The 21,279-nt window shown below is 46.3% G+C and overlaps 2 non-coding genes across 2 annotated transcripts; both read right to left on the bottom strand.

Moving 5' to 3' along the window:
* Positions 1-17,497: 17,497 nt before the first annotated feature.
* On the bottom strand, positions 17,498-17,571 carry TRNAI-AAU (transfer RNA isoleucine (anticodon AAU)). The gene has a single exon. It is a non-coding gene; the product is annotated as a tRNA-Ile (tRNA).
* Positions 17,572-18,151: 580 nt separating this feature from the next.
* On the bottom strand, positions 18,152-18,225 carry TRNAI-AAU (transfer RNA isoleucine (anticodon AAU)). Its single transcript has one exon. It is a non-coding gene; the product is annotated as a tRNA-Ile (tRNA).
* Between the last annotated feature and the right edge of the window lie 3,054 nt (positions 18,226-21,279).

Raw genomic sequence — 21,279 nt, 5'->3', positions numbered from 1 at the left:
TGCCTGTATTTGCCCAAAGTATTGGGACTTATTTCAGGGGACATATCCATATCCCCTGTACAGACAAGGACAGCCTGAGTGAGTGTGCCAACTAAGTTGTCAGACCCCTCAGTACCCAAGGTTAACCCAACTAATGCCTTGGGAGGTACACTACCACTACTGACTGTACTAGGGGGTGCAGTTGCCTTAGGGGCTGTAGTGGCAGGAGTTTGTCCTCCTCTTTTGGTGCACTCACTAAACCAGTGAGATTTACTTTTACAGTACTGGCACCACCTTTTTGACTGGCCTTCTTGAGTCTTCTTCTTCTGGGAAGCCTGACCCCCACCCTCTTTGGTTTGTTGGGGACCTGGTGAAGACTTCTGGTCATTTTGCTCATTCTTAACATTACCCTTCTGGTCTGCTTTCTTCTGACCACCCTGGTTCTGGTTCTGGTTCTGCTTGATACTTGTCCTGACCCATTTGTCTGCCTTCTTTCCCAATTCTTGGGGAGAGGTCAGATCTGAATCAACAAGGTGCTGGTGCAACAACTGGTTCTGACAATTGTTTAAAATTTGTTCTCTCATCATTAGATTATACAATCCTGTGTAATCTGTAACCTTGCTACCCAGCAACCAGCCCTCCAAAGCCTTAGTGGCACAATCCACAAAGTCAGACCAGTCCTGAGACTGAGTTTTCTGGGTGTCTCTGAACAGCAACCTGTACTGCTCAGTGGTTAAACCAAACCCATCAACCAGTGTATTCTTCAGGACCTGGTAATTGTTAGCATCCTCTACTCTTGTAGTGAGGAGCTTATCTCTACCTTTACCATCAAAGGAGAGCCACAGTATAGCTGCCCACTGACTCTGGGGAATGCACTGCACAGTGCAGGCCCTCTCCAGAGCAGCCATCCATTTCTGGATATCATCCCCTTGCTTAAAGGGGGCACTATCTTAGTCAGGTGTTTAGTATCTAAACCCTTCTCTCTATCTCTTGGGAGATTGCTGCCACCAGTGGGAGCTAGCCCACTCATCTGCTGCTCTCTAGCAAAGGCAAGCTTCTCTTTGGCCAGGGCAAGTTCTTCCCTTTCAATCCTCAGTTCAGCTTGTCTCATCCTAGCTTCATGCTCCCTTCTCTGAGGGGAAGTAAATCTCCTCTGTGGAGGATTCCTTCTCCCCTGAGAAGAGGCATTAGAGTGCAGAGATCTATTGGAGTCCCTAGAAAGAGATCTATCTCTCCTAACTCCAAGGTTAGGCCCACTTCGGGTTAGCACTGGGGGTCCCCCAGATCCTAGCCCAAGTAAGTCTAAGTTGGCCCTGGTTAGCCTTCTGACTACCTCAAGACCTTTGTCTACCTCATCCCCAGAGAGTTCCTCCTGATCCTCCTCCTCCTCAACTGCTGTAGCAGTGTTGGGGAGGTCTGGATCCCCAGAGGTTCCCTCCAAGGCTGGCATGTTCTCATGTAACTGAGAAAGCTTTCTGGCATCATATGTCTCTAAGAGACCTATCAGAAAGGGAATGGTGGGGTTAGACCCCTGCTTCAGTTTCCTGGAGACACAGATCTGTCTCATCTCCTGGAAACTGAGAGCTGCATATCTTGAAGTGACCTGTGGAGGGTCAACACTGACCAGGGGAGTCTCAGTAGATTCTCCCTGGGTAGACATGCTTTTCTAGTGAGGTGTAAGTGGTGCACTTACCTACACTATATGTTTGCCTACTGATCCCTTGCTAGAGTTGTAGTTTAGGGTGTGCTAGGCCCTAGGAGCTACAACAGCTGGTTCAGTAGAACTCAGAGTATTCTAAGCTAAGTTATATGTACCTTTAGTACTTATGTGATCTTTCACAAGATATTCTTAGGGCATGTGTGGTAAAACAACAGCAAGCTCAAATCCCAACCGCTGCTCACCAATGTGAGAAGTTGGCCTGATCTGCAGTGTTCACTATTCTAGTGATCACTATATATCAGTCCAAACAACCCTTATTGATGATTGGTTGTAAGTCAACCTTATAGACCAGCTATCCTAGTAGCATGGATACGAGCAGTCTAAGGCTAAGACTCTAGAGGGCGTGTTAAGCCAGCTGTTTTACCATCACATTACCCCTTGAACACCCAGTGAAAGGACACCACACAAGTGTTATGAAAATAAACAATGTATTTATTAGAATCACAACAACCCTGTACTCTTTATGAGGACAGGGTGCTAAGCACACAACAAAACTCTTATGAAAATACTTAAGTTAGCACGTTATACACAAATGCCCGAGGGGCACGAAAAACCATATACTCTAAAAGTGGAATGCGAGATTACTAGCAGGTAAGTACAGTACTAATAGGCTTTGGAATCGCTAGGACTTGACTAGGGAATCGTTAGATTACGTCTAGGAGACCTAGGGGACTCGGGTGCAGAGTGTGCACTCTCACGCGGGATGCGGGACAAAGTCTATGGAAGCTAGTAAAGGCAAAGTTAGTGTTCACGGGCGAACCCGACCTGGTAGGGAGAAAACGACAGTGGATCCTGACCCTTGGATAGTGAGGCTATGCTGGGACACCGAAGTGCCGAAGTTACCTAGCCCAGGGGCTGCAGCTGCATAGGTCTGAAAAGACGTCGGGAATCTCGTTGCCGGACCAGGAGCCTGGAAGAAGGAAGTTGCTGGCAGGCGACCAGTGAAGGAAAGTTCGATGGATCCAAGCCTGGATCAAGGAAGAAGGAAACCTGAAAGCAGAGGGGACCAAGTTCTTGAATCACTAGCCAGTGATTAAGTGGGCACCAGGATGGCACCGGGCGAAGTCACCGCAGTCAGGTGAGTGGGCGCTGCTGGGCTCTGCAGTCTCTCGGACCAGGAGGCGTTGTCGGCGACCAGGATGGAGGTGCGAGCTGTCCCACGAAGGTTCTTGCTGTCGACGTCGCTGGACCCAGGATTGGGCAAAAAGTCTTGGCAAATGCAAGGCCCACGCGGTGGACCTAAAATGGCGTCTTAGCCGGACCAGGAGGGTCCAGGGTACTTCTCCGATGGAGGGAAGCAAGGGCCAGTCTGGAGCAACCAGACCAGCAGCAGTGTTGTCGTCGGGCGTCGTTCGGAAGGCCACAAGCCAGCGGGCTAGTAGCCAAACAACGCGGTGAGCAGCAGAAAGCAGAAGGGCCCCATGCCGATCGTGGAGATGCTGGGGGGCTGCTCTTCGGTGCTGGAGCTGCTCAGGGTGGGGGCTTCTCGGACCCCAAAGCACTCACCAGGAAATTACTCGGTGGGCTTGCTGTGCAGAAGTCGTGCAGTCTTGGCGATGGCCGGTCCCTCGAGGTCTCGTCGCACCCACGGTTCTCAGCTGTGCTGTAGAGGTGGGTAGAGGTCAGAGGTGCCAGGGAAGCCGGGTCTCGTCGAGCTGGGCAGTCGGATTCCGGAGGAAGGACGTGCAGCAGACCGCAGTGTTCTTAGATGGTGCCTGCGGATGCAGGGTGACTACTCCTTAGCCACAAGGGAGAATCTTGAGGAAGAAATCGTGAAGTCCTTTCATGGAAAGTGGTATCTTGATTCCAAAGATGATCTGATTTGGAAGGGGGCCAGTCTCTACCTTTATCTTGGAAAAGGGGGCTGGCACGCGACTAAGTCCTGCCCTAGGGGTGGGACCAGGAGGGGGGTGGTTACACCCACTTCCTTGGCGGGCTTTTCCCCAGCACAGGGTCTGGAGTGTCCCTGGAACTGGTTTAAGCCAGCCTATGCACAGTGAGCACCGGGGTGCCACGTGCAGTCACCTTCCTCTGAAGCCCTGCCTACCTACAATACACAAAACCCTGTCTGGGACGGTGCTGGCACCGCCCCTGGCAGGAAACCCTTTGTCCTTATCTCCTGCTCTGGGAGGACTCCCAGCAGCAGGAGGGCAGACTTGTGTCTCGGTGGCAGCATCCATTTTGTGGATGCTAAGGCTCTGTCTGACTTTTAACCGGGTTATAGGTTACATGCATGTCGTGTCCCTCTAGAAGGGTGGAATGCTAACCCCGTCGCCAGAATTGGCGAGGGGTTAGTATTCCAATTCGTATGACACCTTACTCAACATATTTTGATAAAGCGATACCAGAGTTGGCATATAACCGCGAGGATTATAATGCACTTTAGAGTATATGGTATGCGATATCATGGAAACGGCTAAGGGATGGATCCCGAAAGCCGCAGACAGGCTCAGCTCATGCCAGAGCACCATCTCACACGATTCCAAGCACTCTGCCTTCAGGATTGTTAAGGCCTGCCATAGGAGTGACTGATAGGAGATCTGTGTGTCCATTTTAGGGTTAGATATAGGTATACTATATCTAAAGCAAAGGGTGAGTACACCACCTTGCCCCAGCTGTCGTGCAGCCAGTTGTGCCAGTTTAGTTAGTCAGCCCAGGGGTGGCGTAATACATGCTTCAGCCCCTGGGAGACTTCTGGGTACACCTCAGCCCTGGGTACAGGGACTTGGAGAGGGCCCAGTGCCAATTCAGTACCTGAGTACAATTTGGATAGAGAGAACAGCTAGGCTGTGGGTCTGATTAGCAGGCCCACAGCCAGGGAAAGTCGTAAACCAGTGCAGCAAAAAGCAAAAATCTGGGTGATCATAGGATTGCAGACCCTACTCTCCTACATACGTCCATCGCAATCGCCAGTCTCCTCACCACTGTTTTTCCGGCCTAAGAAGGACGGCACCTTGCGCTCCTGTATTGACTACAGAGCGTTGAACCTTGTGACCATAAAAAATCGTTATCCGCTACCTCTCATCTCTCAGATGTTGGATCAAGTGAAGGGTGCGAAGGTTTATACGAAGCTGGATCTTCGCGGAGCCTATCATTTGGTGAGAGTTGCGGAGGGTGAAGAGTGGAAAACGGCGTTTCGCACCAAGTATGGCCTCTACGAATACCAGGTGATGCCTTTTGGTTTGAGCAATGCTCCGGCAGCTTTTCAACACTTTGTAAATGATGTATTAAGGGAATTTTTGGACCGTGTGGCAGTTGTCTATATTGATGACATATTTTTTTTTTCAGATTGCATTGAGAATCACATTTCACAAGTGAGAGCTATCTTGCAGAAGTTGTTAGAGAATCACCTGTACGTCAAGTTGGAGAAGTGTTCTTTTTATGTGAACCAAGTGGAATTTTTGGGATTTATTCTGTCGGCTAACGGGGTGGCTATTGATCCATCAAAAGTGCAGGCAATTCAGGATTGGTTGTCACCCAGAAATGTAAAGGACATCCAGAGTTTTCTTGGCTTTGCCAATTTCTAGAGGAGATTTATTCCAGATTTCTCGGCCAAGGTCCAGCCTATCACGCAACTTTTAAAAAAAGGGAAGGTGTTCATATGGTCTGACGAAGCGGAGGAAGCTTTTCAGTTTCTGAAGAGGGCGTTTGTTTCGGCACCAATTTTGATGCATCCAAATCCTGAGGAGGAGTTTTTTGTGGAAACAGATGCTTCCGATTTCGCCACTGGAGGAATCCTGTCACAAAGGAATAAACTGACTGGACAACTCCACCCAGTGGCGTTTCGTTCAAGAAAGTTATCAGAGACAGAGTTTAATTACCCTATTGCGGATAAGGAGCTGTTGGCGGTTAAGGAGGCTTTTCAGGATTGGCGTCACTATTTACTGGGGGCTAAGCACAAGGTGACCGTGTGTACTGACCATCGGAACCTACAATTTTTGAAGTCCGCCAAAACCCTTACCCCACGCCAATTGAGGTGGTCTTTGTATTTCTCGGAATTCGATTTTGTTATCACCTACAAACCTGGTGTGAAGAATGGAAAAGCCGACGCTTTGTCACGAATGAATTGTTCGGGTGACAAGAGAATTCCAGTGGAGGTACCAATTATTCCGTTGGAGAAAATTGTGGGAATAATCCATTTGGAAGATTTCACTAAGGAAATTCGGCAGCAATGTCCTCTTCAGGATCTCGAAAAATGGCCTGCGGATGATGAGAGAAAATCCATTAAGAATTCACTGCCGTATTACGATGATGCTTTGTATTTACCCACCAGTGAACTGCAAAAAAAGGCTTTGGAAAGTTGTCATGATGATCCGATGGCGGGTCACAAAGGAACTAAGAAGACCTTACAGTTGATACGAAGATATTTTTGGTGGCCTGGCATGGCGGCTCATGTGGGGCAGTATGTCGCAACCTGTGAATTATGCATAAAAAGTAAACCAACCAGACAGTCCCCACAGGGATTATTACAACCACTTCCTAATGCCCCAGGTCCCTGGCACACAGTATCATTAGATTTGATAGTGGATTTACCAAGCAGTCAAGGGTACACAGCCATTCTGGTACTGGTGGACACATTCTCTAAGATGAGTCATTTCATTCCCTTGGAAAAAATTCCCACTGCTTCCCAGTTGGTAAGGTGTAGGAAGGTAGATCCCTGACTATGGTTGCCCCCAACTTTTTTGCCTGGTGTTTTGCTGGTTTTCTGACTTAGTTGACCTGAGGCCCTGCTATTCAGGACCTCAGGCCTACTGCTCTCTCTGTAAAATGGATTCCATGTACCCTAGGTACATATCTAATCGGATACTGAGTCACCTTATCAGTCCCTGTACAGTGTACCTTAGGTACCCAGGGCATAGGAGTACCCAGGGCCTACCAGGGGCTGCAGCATGTATTATGCCACCCCTGGCTGGCCATCCAAATCTGACACAACTGGCTGCACGACAGCTGGGGCAAGGTGGTGTAATCACCCTTTGCTTTAGATATAGTATTCCTATATCTAACCCTAAAATGGACACACAGATCTCCTATCAGTCACTCCTATGGCAGGCCTTAACAATCCTGAAGGCAGAGTGCTTGGAATCGTGTGAGATGGTGCTCTGGCATGAGCTGAGCCTGTCTGCGGCTTTCGGGATCCATCCCTTAGCCGTTTCCATGATATCGCATACCATATACTCTTAAGTGCATTATAATCCTCGCGGTTATATGCCAACTCTGGTATCGCTTTATCAAAACATGTCGAGTAAGGTGTCATACGAATTGGAATACTAACCCCTCGCCAATTCTGGTGACGGGGTTAGCATTCCACCCTTCTAGAGGGACACGACATGTACATAACCCCTAACCCCGGTTAAAATCAGACAGAGCCTTAGCATCCACAAAATGGATGCTGCCACCGAGACAAAAGTCTGCCCTCCTGCTGCTGGGAGTCCACCCAGAGCAGGAGATAAGGACAAAGGGTTTCCTGCCAGGGGCGGTGCCAGCACCGTCCCAGACAGGGTTTGTGTATTGTAGGTAGGCAGGGCTTCAGAGGAAGGTGACTGCACGTGGCACCCCGGTGCTCACTGTGCATAGGCTGGCTGGAACCAGTTCCAGGGTCACTCCAGACCCTGTGCTGGGGAAAAGCCCGGCAAGGAAGTGGGTGTAACCACCCCCCTCCTAGTCCCACCCCTAGGGCAGGACTTAGTCGCGTGCCAGCCCCTTTTTACAGGATAAAGGTAGGAACTGGCCCCCTTCCAAATCAGATCATCTTTGAATCCTGAAACTACTTTCCACGAAAGGAACTCAAGACTTCTTCCTAAGATTTCTCCCTTGTGACTAAGGAGTAGTCACCCTGCATCCGCAGGCACCATCTTAAGAACACTGCGGTCTGCTGCAAGTCTCTCCTCCGGATCAAGACTGCCCAGCTCGACGAGAACCGGCTTCCCTGGCACCTCTGACCTCTACCTACATCATCAGTCACGCTGAGATTCGTGGGTGTGACGAGACCTCGAGGGACCGGCCATCTTCAAGACTGCACGACTTCTGCACAGCAAGCCCGCCGAGTAATTTCCTGGTGAATGCTTTGGGGTCCGAGAAGCCCCGACCCTGAGCAGCTCCAGCACCGAAGTGCAGCCTTCCAGCATCTCCACGATCTGCGTGGGGCCCTTCTGCTTTTTGCTGCTCACCGCGTTGTTTGGCTACTAGCCCGCTGGCTTGTGGCCTTCTGAACGATGCCCGACGACATCACTGCTGCTAGTCTGGTTGCTCCAGACTGGCCCTTGCTTCCCTCCATCGGAGAAGTACCCTGGACCCTCCTGGTCCGGCTAAGACGCCATTTTAGGTCCACCGCGTGGGCCTTGCATTTGCCAAGACTTGTTGCCCAATCCTGGGTCCAGCGACGTCGACAGCATGAACCCTCGTGGGACAGCTCGCACCTCCATCCTGGTCGCCGACAACGCCTCCTGGTCCGAGAGACTGCAGAGCCCAGCAGCGCCCACTCACCTGACTGCGGTGACTTCGCCCGGTGCCATCCTGGTGCCCACTTAATCACTGGCTAGTGATTCAAGAACTTGGTCCCCTCTGCTTTCAGGTTTTCTTCTTCCTTGATCCAGGCTTGGATCCATCGAACTTTTCTTCACTGGTCGCCTGCCAGCAACTTCCTTCTTCCAGGCTCCTGGTCCGGCAACGAGATTCCCGACGTCTTTTCAGACCTATGCAGCTGCAGCCCCTGGGCTAGGTAACTTCGGCACTTCGGTGTCCCAGCATAGCCTCACTATCCTAGGGTCAGGATCCACTGTCGTTTTCTCCCTACCAGGTCGGGTTCGCCCGTGAACACTAACTCTGCCTTTACTAGCTTCCATAGACTTTGTCCCACATCCCGCGTGAGAGTGCACACTCTGCACCCGAGTCCCCTAGATCTCCTAGAAGTAATCTAACGATTCCCTAGTCAAGTCCTAGCGATTCCAAAGCCTATTAGTACTGTACTTACCTGCTAGTAATTTCGCATTCCACTTTTAAAGTATATGGTTTTTCGTGCCCCTCGGGCATTTGTGTATAACGTGCTAACTTAAGTATTTTCATAAGAGTTTTGTTGTGTGCTTAGCACCCTGTCCTCATAAAGAGTACAGGGTTGTTGTGATTCTAATAAATACATTGTTTATTTTCATAACACTTGTGTGGTGTCCTTTCACTGGGTGTTCAAGGGGTAATGTGATGGTAAAACAGCTGGCTTAACACGCCCTCTAGAGTCTTAGCCTTAGACTGCTCGTATCCATGCTACTAGGATAGCTGGTCTATAAGGTTGACTTACAACCAATCATCAATAAGGGTTGTTTGGACTGATATATAGTGATCACTAGAATAGTGAACACTGCACATCAGGCCAACTTCTCACATTGGTGAGCAGCGGTTGGGATTTGAGCTTGCTGTTGTTTTACCACACATGCCCTAAGAATATCTTGTGAAAGATCACATAAGTACTAAAGGTACATATAACTTAGCTTAGAATACTCTGAGTTCTACTGAACCAGCTGTTGTAGCTCCTAGGGCCTAGCACACCCTAAACTACAACTCTAGCAAGGGATCAGTAGGCAAACATATAGTGTAGGTAAGTGCACCACTTACACCTCACTAGAAAAGCATGTCTACCCAGGGAGAATCTACTGAGACTCCCCTGGTCAGTGTTGACCCTCCACAGGTCACTTCAAGATATGCAGCTCTCAGTTTCCAGGAGATGAGACAAATCTGTGTCTCCAGAAAACTGAAGCAGGGGTCTAACCCCACCATTCCCTTTTTAATAGGTCTCTTAGAGACTTATGATGCGAGAAAGCTTTCTCAGCTAGATGGGAATATGCCAGCCTTAGAGGGTACCTCTGGGGATCCAGACCTCCCCAACATTGCCAATGCAGTTGAGGAGGAGGATCAAGGGGAACTCTCTGGGGACGAGGTAGACAAAGGTCTTGAGGTAGTCAGAAGGCTAACTAGGGCCAACTTAGACTTGCTTGGGCTAGGATCTGGGGGACCCCCAGTACTGACCCTAAGTAGGCCTAACCTTGGAGTTAGGAGAGATAGATCTCTTTCTAGGGACTCCAATAGATCTCTGCACTCTAATGCATCTTCTCAGAGGAGAAGGAACTCTCCCCAGAGGAGATTGACTTCCCCTCAGAGAATGGAGCATGAAGCTAGGATGAGACAGGCTACTCTGAGGATTGAAAGGGAAGAAATTGCCCTGGCCAAAGAGAAGCTTGCCTTGGCTAGAGAGCAGCAGATGAGTGGGTTAGCTCCCACTGGTGGCAGCAATCTCCCAAGAGAAAAAGAGAAGGGTTTAGATACTAAACACCTGACAAAGATAGTGCCCCCCTTTAAGCAAGGGGATGACATCCAGAAATGGATGGCTGCTTTGGAGAGGGCCTGCACTGTGCAGTGCATTCCCCGAAGTCAGTGGTCAGCTATACTGTGGCTCTCCTTTGATGGCAAAGGTAGAGATAAGCTCCTCACTACAAGAGTGGAGGATGCTAATGATTACCAGGTCCTGAAAAATGCACTGGTTGATGGGTTTGGCTTAACCACTGAGCAGTACAGGTTGCTGTTCAGAGACACCCAGAAAACTCAGTCTCAGGACTGGTCTGACTTTGTTGATTGTGCCACTAAGGCTTTGGAAGGCTGGCTACTGGGTAGCAAGCTTACTGACTTCACAGGATTGTATAATCTTATTATGAGAGAGCAAGTCTTAAATAATTGTCAGAACCAGTTATTACACCAGCACCTGGTAGACTCTGATCTGACCTCTCCACAAGAATTGGGTAAGAGGGCAGACAAATGGGTCAGAACCAGGATTAGGCCCAAGAACCAAGGTGGTGACCAGAAAAAGGAATCAACCAAGCCTCAAGAGAAGGGTGGGAATAAATCTACAGATCAAACCACATCAGGGCCCCAAAAATCCTCTGAGGGGGGTGGGTCCCAGAATCCTTCCAACAACCAGAAGAAACCTTATTGTTATCCCTGTAAACAAGTGGGTCATTTAAAAACTGACAGCAGTTGCCCAAAGAATAACAATAAGGAAAACATACCCCCAAGTAACATTCCCAAACCTCCTGTTACTATTAGTAGTAATCCCCCAGGTGGTGGGAGTGCCCCCAAGAATTTGGGTGCATTTACTTTGGGAGTTCCTGGGGACTCTGGCCTAACCAGGTCCCCTGACTTAGATACTCTTGTCTGTGAGACTGGCATGGGGTTTGCCAACTTCACAACTTGTCCCAACACTTTGGGCAAGTACAGACAGGAGCCCCTCATCAATGGTATAAAAGTTGAGGCCTATAGAGATACAGGGGCTAGCATCACTATGGTGACTGAGAGTCTAGTCCCCTCAAGGCAACTTTTACCTGGTGCCACATACCAGGTGACCAATATTGATGGAGTACAGAGAGATCATCCCATGGCAGTGGTCAATCTCAGCTGGGGAGGTGTCACTGGCCACAAGAGAGTGGCAGTGTCACCAAACTTGCCTGTAGATTGCCTACTGGGGAATGATTTAGAGCTCTCAGCCTGGGCTGAAGTTGAGCAAGAAACCCATTCTAAAATGGTAAACACCCATGGTAAGGTTAGTGGGGCAGTGATAGCCACAGCCCCAGTCCAAGATGTCCTCCCTGAACAGGTCAGGAGGGTTGTGCCAGTCACAACCCAATCTCAGACAACTTCCTTCCCAGAACAGGTTGTCAAGGCTGTCATGTTAACAGCCCACACCCAAACTGAGCCCCCTCCTGAAAAGGTTGGGAGAGTTGTGATGGCCACAGCTCAAACTCAGACAGATGATAGTGTTGTGAAGCCTGAAACTATGGATCACTCCACTCAGACAGAGAGCATTGAGGAGGAAGAGAAATCTCCCTCCCACCAGACTTTAGGAAAGGATCAGCCTCCTCAGGGAACTGATCTGACCCCTTGTGAAGGAACTGCCCCAGAGGTAGTCAGGCCTAGCCTGGCAGAGCCTCTGATGTCAGTGGACCCTTCCAAGGTGGGACCCAGTCTGGAGCAGGTAACCTGCCCCTCTCTACCCTGCCTCAGTCAGCCCAGGGCTGTAGAGGTCGGGGAGGCCAGTGTTGGACCCCAAAGGGCCCCCTGACCAAAAGAAATCCCCAATCAGCAGATTAAGGGCACTGAAGCTAGTAGTCCTAGCCAAGTGAAAATAAAACCAACTCCTGAGGGATCCCCCTTAAATTTAGTTAGGGACCTCCCACAGATGGACACTGTTGGGCACAGCCAAACTTGGGACCTGAGGGCCCCAGACCTGACCTGTCCCTCCAGTAAGCCAAACAGAGGGACCCAACCTCCAGCTGTAGGTAGCCAGAGGTTGACCCTGAGAGCCCAAAACAACTCAGTCTTGGAAAGAAAGGCCTATATGGTGGAAAATGATTGGAGGAAGCTGAGCCCAAAATTAGTGGAGCCTCACTTCAGTACTCCATTTCAGCACCAGCCTTTTTCTTTGACAAAACACACCACAGGTAGAGATTCCCTATGGTGGAGACCCTCAGACACCCTTAGGGTGAGGGATTGCTTAGTGGACCATGAGATAGGGGGTAACCATGCCAGTGCTGGTACTTCCTTATATGGCCACTCAGGCAATATAGGCTTACCTGGCAAGGCTAGCCTTATCTCCTTTCGTTTGGGGGGGGGTTATGTAGGAAGGTAGATCCCTGACTATGGTTGCCCCCAACTTTTTTGCCTGGTGTTTTGCTGGTTTTCTGACTTAGTTGACCTGAGGCCCTGCTATTCAGGACCTCAGGCCTACTGCTCTCTCTGTAAAATGGATTCCATGTACCCTAGGTACATATCTAATTGGATACTGAGTCACCTTATCAGTCCCTGTACAGTGTACCTTAGGTACCCAGGGCATAGGTGTACCCAGGGCCTACCAGGGGCTGCAGCATGTATTATGCCACCCCTGGCTGGCCATCCAAATCTGACACAACTGGCTGCACGACAGCTGGGGCAAGGTGGTGTAATCACCCTTTGCTTTAGATATAGTATTCCTATATCTAACCCTAAAATGGACACACAGATCTCCTATCAGTCACTCCTATGGCAGGCCTTAACAATCCTGAAGGCAGAGTGCTTGGAATCGTGTGAGATGGTGCTCTGGCATGAGCTGAGCCTGTCTGCGGCTTTCGGGATCCATCCCTTAGCCGTTTCCATGATATCGCATACCATATACTCTTAAGTGCATTATAATCCTCGCGGTTATATGCCAACTCTGGTATCGCTTTATCAAAACATGTCGAGAAAGGTGTCATACGAATTGGAATACTAACCCCTCGCCAATTCTGGCGACGGGGTTAGCATTCCACCCTTCTAGAGGGACACGACATGTATGTAACCCCTAACCCCGGTTAAAATCAGACAGAGCCTTAGCATCCACAAAATGGATGCTGCCACCGAGACACAAGTCTGCCCTCCTGCTGCTGGGAGTCCTCCCAGAGCAGGAGATAAGGACAAAGGGTTTCCTGCCAGGGGCGGTGCCAGCACCGTCCCAGACAGGGTTTGTGTATTGTAGGTAGGCAGGGCTTCAGAGGAAGGTGACTGCACGTGGCACCCCGGTGCTCACTGTGCATAGGCTAGCTGGAACCAGTTCCAGGGTCACTCCAGACCGTGTGCTGGGGAAAAGCCCGCCAAGGAAGTGGGTGTAACCACCCCCCTCCTAGTCCCACCCCTAGGGCAGGACTTAGTCGCGTGCCAGCCCCTTTTTACAGGATAAAGGTAGGAACTGGCCCCCTTCCAAATCAGATCATCTTTGAATCCTGAAACTACTTTCCACGAAAGGAACTCAAGACTTCTTCCTAAGATTTCTCCCTTGTGACTAAGGAGTAGTCACCCTGCATCCGCAGGCACCATCTTAAGAACACTGCGGTCTGCTGCAAGTCTCTCCTCCGGATCAAGACTGCCCAGCTCGACGAGAACCGGCTTCCCTGGCACCACTGACCTCTACCTACATCATCAGTCACGCTGAGATTCGTGGGTGTGACGAGACCTCGAGGGACCGGCCATCTTCAAGACTGCACGACTTCTGCACAGCAAGCCCGCCGAGTAATTTCCTGGTGAGTGCTTTGGGGTCCGAGAAGCCCCGACCCTGAGCAGCTCCAGCACCGAAGTGCAGCCTCCCAGCATCTCCACGATCTGCGTGGGGCCCTTCTGCTTTTTGCTGCTCACCGCGTTGTTTGGCTACTAGCCCGCTGGCTTGTGGCCTTCTGAACGACGCCCGACGACATCACTGCTGCTAGTCTGGTTGCTCCAGACTGGCCCTTGCTTCCCTCCATCGGAGAAGTACCCTGGACCCTCCTGGTCCGGCTAAGACGCCATTTTAGGTCCACCGCGTGGGCCTTGTATTTGCCAAGACTTGTTGCCCAATCCTGGGTCCAGCGACGTCGACAGCAAGAACCCTCGTGGGACAGCTCGCACCTCCATCCTGGTCGCCGACAACGCCTCCTGGTCCGAGAGACTGCAGAGCCCAGCAGCGCCCACTCACCTGACTGCGGTGACTTCGCCCGGTGCCATCCTGGTGCCCACTTAATCACTGGCTAGTGATTCAAGAACTTGGTCCCCTCTGCTTTCAGGTTTTCTTCTTCCTTGATCCAGGCTTGGATCCATCGAACTTTTCTTCACTGGTCGCCTGCCAGCAACTTCCTTCTTCCAGGCTCCTGGTCCGGCAACGAGATTCCCGACGTCTTTTCAGACCTATGCAGCTGCAGCCCCTGGGCTAGGTAACTTCGGCACTTCGGTGTACCAGCATAGCCTCACTCTCCTAGGGTCAGGATCCACTGTCGTTTTCTCCCTACCAGGTCGGGTTCGCCCGTGAACACTAACTCTGCCTTTACTAGCTTCCATAGACTTTGTCCCGCATCCCGCGTGAGAGTGCACACTCTGCACCCGAGTCCCCTAGGTCTCCTAGAAGTAATCTAACGATTCCCTAGTCAAGTCCTAGCGATTCCAAAGCCTATTAGTACTGTACTTACCTGCTAGTAATTTCGCATTCCACTTTTAAAGTATATGGTTTTTCGTGCCCCTCGGGCATTTGTGTATAACGTGCTAACTTAAGTATTTTCATAAGAGTTTTGTTGTGTGCTTAGCACCCTGTCCTCATAAAGAGTACAGGGTTGTTGTGATTCTAATAAATACATTGTTTATTTTCATAACACTTGTGTGGTGTCCTTTCAATGGGTGTTCAAGGGGTAATGTGATGGTAAAACAGCTGGCTTAACACGCCCTCTAGAGTCTTAGCCTTAGACTGCTCGTATCCATGCTACTAGGATAGCTGGTCTATAAGGTTGACTTACAACCAATCATCAATAAGGGTTGTTTGGACTGATATATAGTGATCACTAGAATAGTGAACACTGCACATCAGGCCAACTTCTCACATAAGGTTATTTAATCAGCACGTGGTTCGTGTTCACGGCATTCCACAAATCATAGTTTCAGATAGAGGAGCTCAGTTTGTGTCCAAATTCTGGAAAAACTATATGCAAAGTTTGGGGGTGGACGTTCGTCTCTCCACCAGTTTCCACCCAGAGACTGATGGGCAGACTGAACGTGTAAATCAGGAGTTAGAACAATACCTAAGATTGTATTTGATTGAGCAAGAAGGGAATTGGTCTGACCTGTTGTGGTCGGCAGAGTTCGCATATAACAATGCCATCCACGCATCCACAGGGTTCACTCCATTTTATTTGAATTATGGTAGGCACCCAACTTTAATGTTAGGGAAACTGACTGAGGAGAGCCCCACGGTGGTAGAATGAATAGCGGGTATTAAAAGGTCTTACCAGCAAGCTCAAGCAAACCTTACTAAGGCAAAGTTATCATATAAACAGCAGGCAGACAAAAAGAGATGTGTGGGAGGGAAGTTTGCAGTTGGAGATCAGGTTTGGTTATCCACCAAGCATTTAAAGCTGAAAGGTAATCGTAAGTTTCAGCCAAGGTTTATTGGGCCGTTTAAGATTCAAAAGATAATAAATCCAGTGGCAGTGAAACTACAACTTCCGAATAGCTTAAAAATTCATCCAGCTTTTCACATTTCCTTGCTAAAAAGAAATCCACCACATGTCCGGTATAAGGGAAAACCAGCGCCAATTAGAATAGAGTCTGAGGAGGAATTTGAGGTCAGCAGAATCTTAGACTCCAAGATTTCTGGGAAAAAGCTGTATTATTTGGTTGAATGGAAGGGTTTCGGTCCAGAAGAAAGGTCTTGGGAACCCTCAATTACCGTTCATGCTCCAAGATTAGTGAGACTTTTTCATAAAACTTCCCCTACTAAACCAAAATTGGGAGGGCCCCATTTGGAGGGAGGGACTGTCAGGAACCTCATTGCAGCTATAGGGTTAAAGGGTAAGGCACAGGTTAAGCGCCCAAGAGATAGAGGTGTTAGAGTGTTGCCACGCTGGAAGAAAGGGTTTATAGTGTCCAAATTCATGTTTAGGCAGTGTCTGCGGTCACTGGTGATCACCACCAGCATGGCCGCCAAATGTCCTGAACTCGCTATTCAAAAGTCGCAGTCTAGCGGTAGTGGTCGCGCGACTGCCGCTCCGCTTAGGAACTGAGGAGCAATTAGGAACTGCGCACTTCAACTGAACTACGCACCCGGAGCGTGCGTTATTGAAGTCTGCGGTTCCTGTTGGAGCAATATGAATTCAGAGCAGTGTGGAACATTTTCGTGCAGAGTCAAGTACCTATCTACTTAGAATTATCGCATGCGCAACGAGGGAGCAAGAACTGTCAAGCAGCAAACGAGTTTCTTTGAGTCAAGAAGCAACTTGGGAAACCGTGAGTTTACCGGCTAGTTGGTGTTTAGTTCTGAGCTTCACCAGTTGGTAATAAGACTTGGTTCATTTGTAAGCTATATTCAGAAGATTATTTTCAAAGACATTTTCATGCATCTTTGCTATCTGGTGTGTTATCATTTTGTGACCGCAGCAACAGTATTTTCAGTTGAACATTTTCAGTAGTAGAAGAAGCTTTCTACTGGACCTTATTTACTGCCATAGTCTAGACCTAATTGGTAAGTCAAGGTTTCTGGGCTGGGGTTTGGTGGCGTTGTAGTACAGCTCATTTAGATAACTCTTATGTGTATTTACAGATGCCAAATATCACAACAATTGTGTATAGAAGTCAGTATAGACTACATGAGAGAGAAGCTACAAGCCAGGCTTTCAAGGTAACACAAATCCCATAGGGTATTAGATATTAAGTCTCATTTAGAGTGCAGGTGTTAAGTATTGTCTTTCTACAGGTGCAGTTGTACTACACCAGCGAAGATAGAAGACCAGAGAAGCGTATTCTCTACCTGGCCATCTCTCTCTCTCTGTCCACTTCCCCTTTCCCTGCCGCTTCAGCAGTTGCCAAGATTTATATTTCTGGCGGTTTCTGTGGTGGTGGGGCATTGGGAGCAATCGTCGGCTTCGATGGAATTCTAGTGTGCTAGCCTGACAGCATACTATTGAAGATAAAGCAGATGATGAAGTCCTACTGATTGTTAATCCGTGATAGTTGGAAAGCTTATATTCAGCTGTTTACATTCATAGTATCTTTATATATTATCAACAAGACTAAACAAAAATGATCTCAATAAATTGCAATAAATAAGAGATTTAGTTACTTGGCGTTAGAACTTAGAACCATTAATAGATATTCCAGGCGCTTTAAGAATAGTAATGAATTCTACAATTATATCAAATGTATTAATCCAATCCTTCAAGCAGCGTTTGATCCAAGGTGATAAACAGTCCAAAATGAGACACAAGAAAAATTCATCTTTTTTCAAACAATTAAACTTGGCCTGTACAGGGATCGAACCTGTGACCTTGGCGTTATTAGCACCACGCTCTAACCAACTGAGCTAACAGGCCATTTTGCACATCTTCTGGAGGACCAGCACATGAAGAAGTGCTAATGATAGTTAAACCGGGAGATTTGGAAATCTTAATTTCAGCTGTTTAATATGAATTAAGTTTCATATTATCAACATGAAGAAACTAATATGACTTCAAAAAAATTGCAATACAAAAGAGATTTCCATACTTAGTGTTAGAATTTTGAACCAGTAACGTTTTTTCAACGTGGTTTAGCAATAAATAAATATTCATCACCTATATTCAATTGATTCATCTAATCATTCTATCAGCTTCTGCGCAAAGGAAATATAGAGGTAAACATGATACAGAAGAAAATACATCTATTTTCAACATTAAAGGAGCATCAAGTATTGGATTGGAGACTGATTGAAAGTATGTCCTTTGCGTTTTTAACTTCATGCTCTAACAGACTAAACTAATAGGCTCACTAAATGTATAGCATACTATTGAAGAATTAGCAGATGATGAAATGCTACTGATTCCATCCAATCCTTCAAGCAGCGTTTGATCCAAGGAGCTAAACAGTCCAAAATGAGACACAAAAAAAATTCATCTTTTTTCAAACAATTAAACTTGGCCTGTACATGGATCGAACCTGTGACCTTGGCGTTATTAGCACCACGCTCTAACCGACTGAGCTAACAGGCCATTTTGCACAGTTTCTGGAGGACGAACACAGGAAGAAGTGCTAATGAGAGTTAAACCGGGAGATTTGGAAAGCTTAATTTCGGCTGTTTAATATGAATTATAGTTTCATATTATCAACATGAAGAAACTAATATGACTTCAAAAAAATTGCAATACAAAAGTGATTTCCATACTTAGTTTTAGAATTTTGAACCAGTAACGTATTTTCCACGTGGTTTAGCAATAAATAAATATTCATCACCTATATTCAATTGATTCATCTAATCATTCTATCAGCTTCCGCGCAAAGGACATATAGAGGTAAACATGATACAGAAGAAAATACATCTATTTTCAACATTAAAGGAGCATCAAGTATTGACTTGGAGACTGATTGAAAGTATGTCCTTTGCGTTTTTAACTACATGCTCTAACAGACTAAACTGATAGGCTCACTAAATATATAGCATACTATTGAAGAATTAGCAGATGATGAAATGCTACTGATTCCATCCAATCCTTCAAGCAGCGTTTGATCCAAGGAGATAAACAGTCCAAAATGAGACACAAGAAAAATTCATCTTTTTTCAAACAATTAAACTTGTCTGTACAGGGATCGAACCTGTCACCTTGGCGTTATTAGCACCACACTCTAACCATCTGAGCTAACAGGCTTTTTTGCACAACTACCTGGAGGTCCAGAATATGAAGAAGGGCAAATGATAGTTAACCCAGCAGATTTGGAAAGCTTAATTTCAGCAGTTTACCATGAAGTTATAGTTATATATTATCAACATGAAGAAACTAATATGACTTAAAAAAAATTACAATACAAAAGAGATTGTCATACTTAGTGTTAGAACTTAGAACCATTAACGTTTTTTCCATGTGGTTAAGCAATAAATGAATATTCATCACCTATATTGAATTGATTCATCTAATCATTTTATCAGCTTCTCCTCCAAGGAAATATAGAGATAAACATGATACAGTAGAAATTACATCTATTTTCAACATTAAAGGAGCATTAAGTATTGGCTTGGAGACTGATTGAAAGTATGTCCTTGGCGTTTTTAACTTCATGCTCTAACAGACTAAACTAATAGTCTCACTAATATATAGCATACTATTGAAGATGAAGCAGATGATGAAGTCCTACTGATTGTTAATCCGGGATAGTTGGAAAGCTTATATTCAGCTGTTTACATTCATAGTATCTTTATATATTATCAACAAAACTAAACAAAAAAGATCTCAATAAATTGCAATAAATAAGAGATTTAGTTACTTGGCGTTAGAACTTAGAACCATTAATAGATATTCCAGGCGCTTTAAGAATAGTAATTAATTCTACAATTATATCAAATGTATTAATCCAATCCTTCAAGCAGCGTTTGATCCAAGGAGATAAACAGTCCAAAATGAGACACAAGAAAAATTCATCTTCTTTCAAACAATTAAACTTCACCAGTACAGGGATCGAACCTGTGGCCTTGGCGTTATTAGCACCACGCTCTAACCAACTGAGCTAACAGGCCATTTTGCACATCTTCTGGAGGACCAGCACATGAAGAAGTTCTAATGATAGTTAAACCGGGAGATTTGGAAAGCTTAATTTCAGCTGTTTTATATGAATTATAGTTTCATATTATCAACATGAAGAAACTAATATGACTTCAAAAAAATTGCAATACAAAAGAGATTTCCATACTTAGTGTTAGAATTTTGAACCAGTAACGTTTTTTCAACGTGGTTTAGCAATAAATAAATATTCATCACCTATATTCAATTGATTCATCTAATCATTCTATCAGCTTCTGCGCAAAGGAAATATAGAGGTAAACATGATACAGAAGAAAATACATCTATTTTCAACATTAAAGGAGCATCAAGTATTGGCTTGGAGACTGATTGAAAGTATGTCCTTTGCGTTTTTAACTTCATGCTCTAACAGACTAAACTAATAGGCTCACTAAATGTATAGCATACTATTGAAGAATTAGCAGATGATGAAATGCTACTGATACCATCCAATCCTTCAAGCAGCGTTTGATCCAAGGAGATAAACAGTCCAAAATGAGACACAAGAAAAATTCATTTTTTTTCAAACAATTAAACTTGGCCTGTACAGGGATCGAACCTGTGACCTTGGCGTTATTAGCACCACGCTCTAACCAACTGAGCTAACAGGCAATTTTGCACAGCTTCTGGAGGACCAACACAGGAAGAAGTGCTAATGATAGTTAAACCGGGAGATTTGGAAAGCTTAATTTCGGCTGTTTAATATGAATTATAGTTTCATATTATCAACATGAAGAAACTAATATGACTTCAAAAAAATTGCAATACAAAAGTGATTTCCATACTTAGTGTTAGAATTTTGAACCAGTAACGTATTTTCCACGTGGTTTAGCAATAAATAAATATTCATCACCTATATTCAATTGATTCATCTAATCATTCTATCAGCTTCTGCGCAAAGGACATATAGAGGTAAACATGATACAGAAGAAAATACATCTATTTTCAACATTAAAGGAGCATCAAGTATTGACTTGGAGACTGATTGAAAGTATGTCCTTTGCGTTTTTAACTACATGCTCTAACAGACTAAACTAATAGGCTCACTAAATATATAGCATACTATTGAAGAATTAGCAGATGATGAAATGCTACTGATTCCATCCAATCCTTCAAGCAGCGTTTGATCCAAGGAGATAAACAGTCCAAAATGAGACACAAGAAAAATTCATCTTTTTTCAAACAATTAAACTTGTCTGTACAGGGATCGAACCTGTCACCTTGGCGGTATTAGCACCACACTCTAACCATCTGAGCTAACAGGCTTTTTTGCACAACTAGCTGGAGGTCCAGAAAATGAAGAAGGGCAAATGATAGTTAACCCAGCAGATTTGGAAAGCTTAATTTCAGCAGTTTACCATGAAGTTATAGTTATATATTATCAACATGAAGAAACTAATATGACTTAAAAAAAATTACAATACAAAAGAGATTGTCATACTTAGTGTTAGAACTTAGAACCATTAACGTTTTTTCCATGTGGTTAAGCAATAA

Source organism: Lissotriton helveticus, chromosome 4_1 (assembly GCF_964261635.1).
Source record: "Lissotriton helveticus chromosome 4_1, aLisHel1.1, whole genome shotgun sequence".
In the NCBI taxonomy this organism is placed as follows: domain Eukaryota; kingdom Metazoa; phylum Chordata; class Amphibia; order Caudata; family Salamandridae; genus Lissotriton; species Lissotriton helveticus.
Note: the sequence above shows the minus strand (reverse complement) of the source record. Positions and strands in the feature narration are given on the sequence as shown.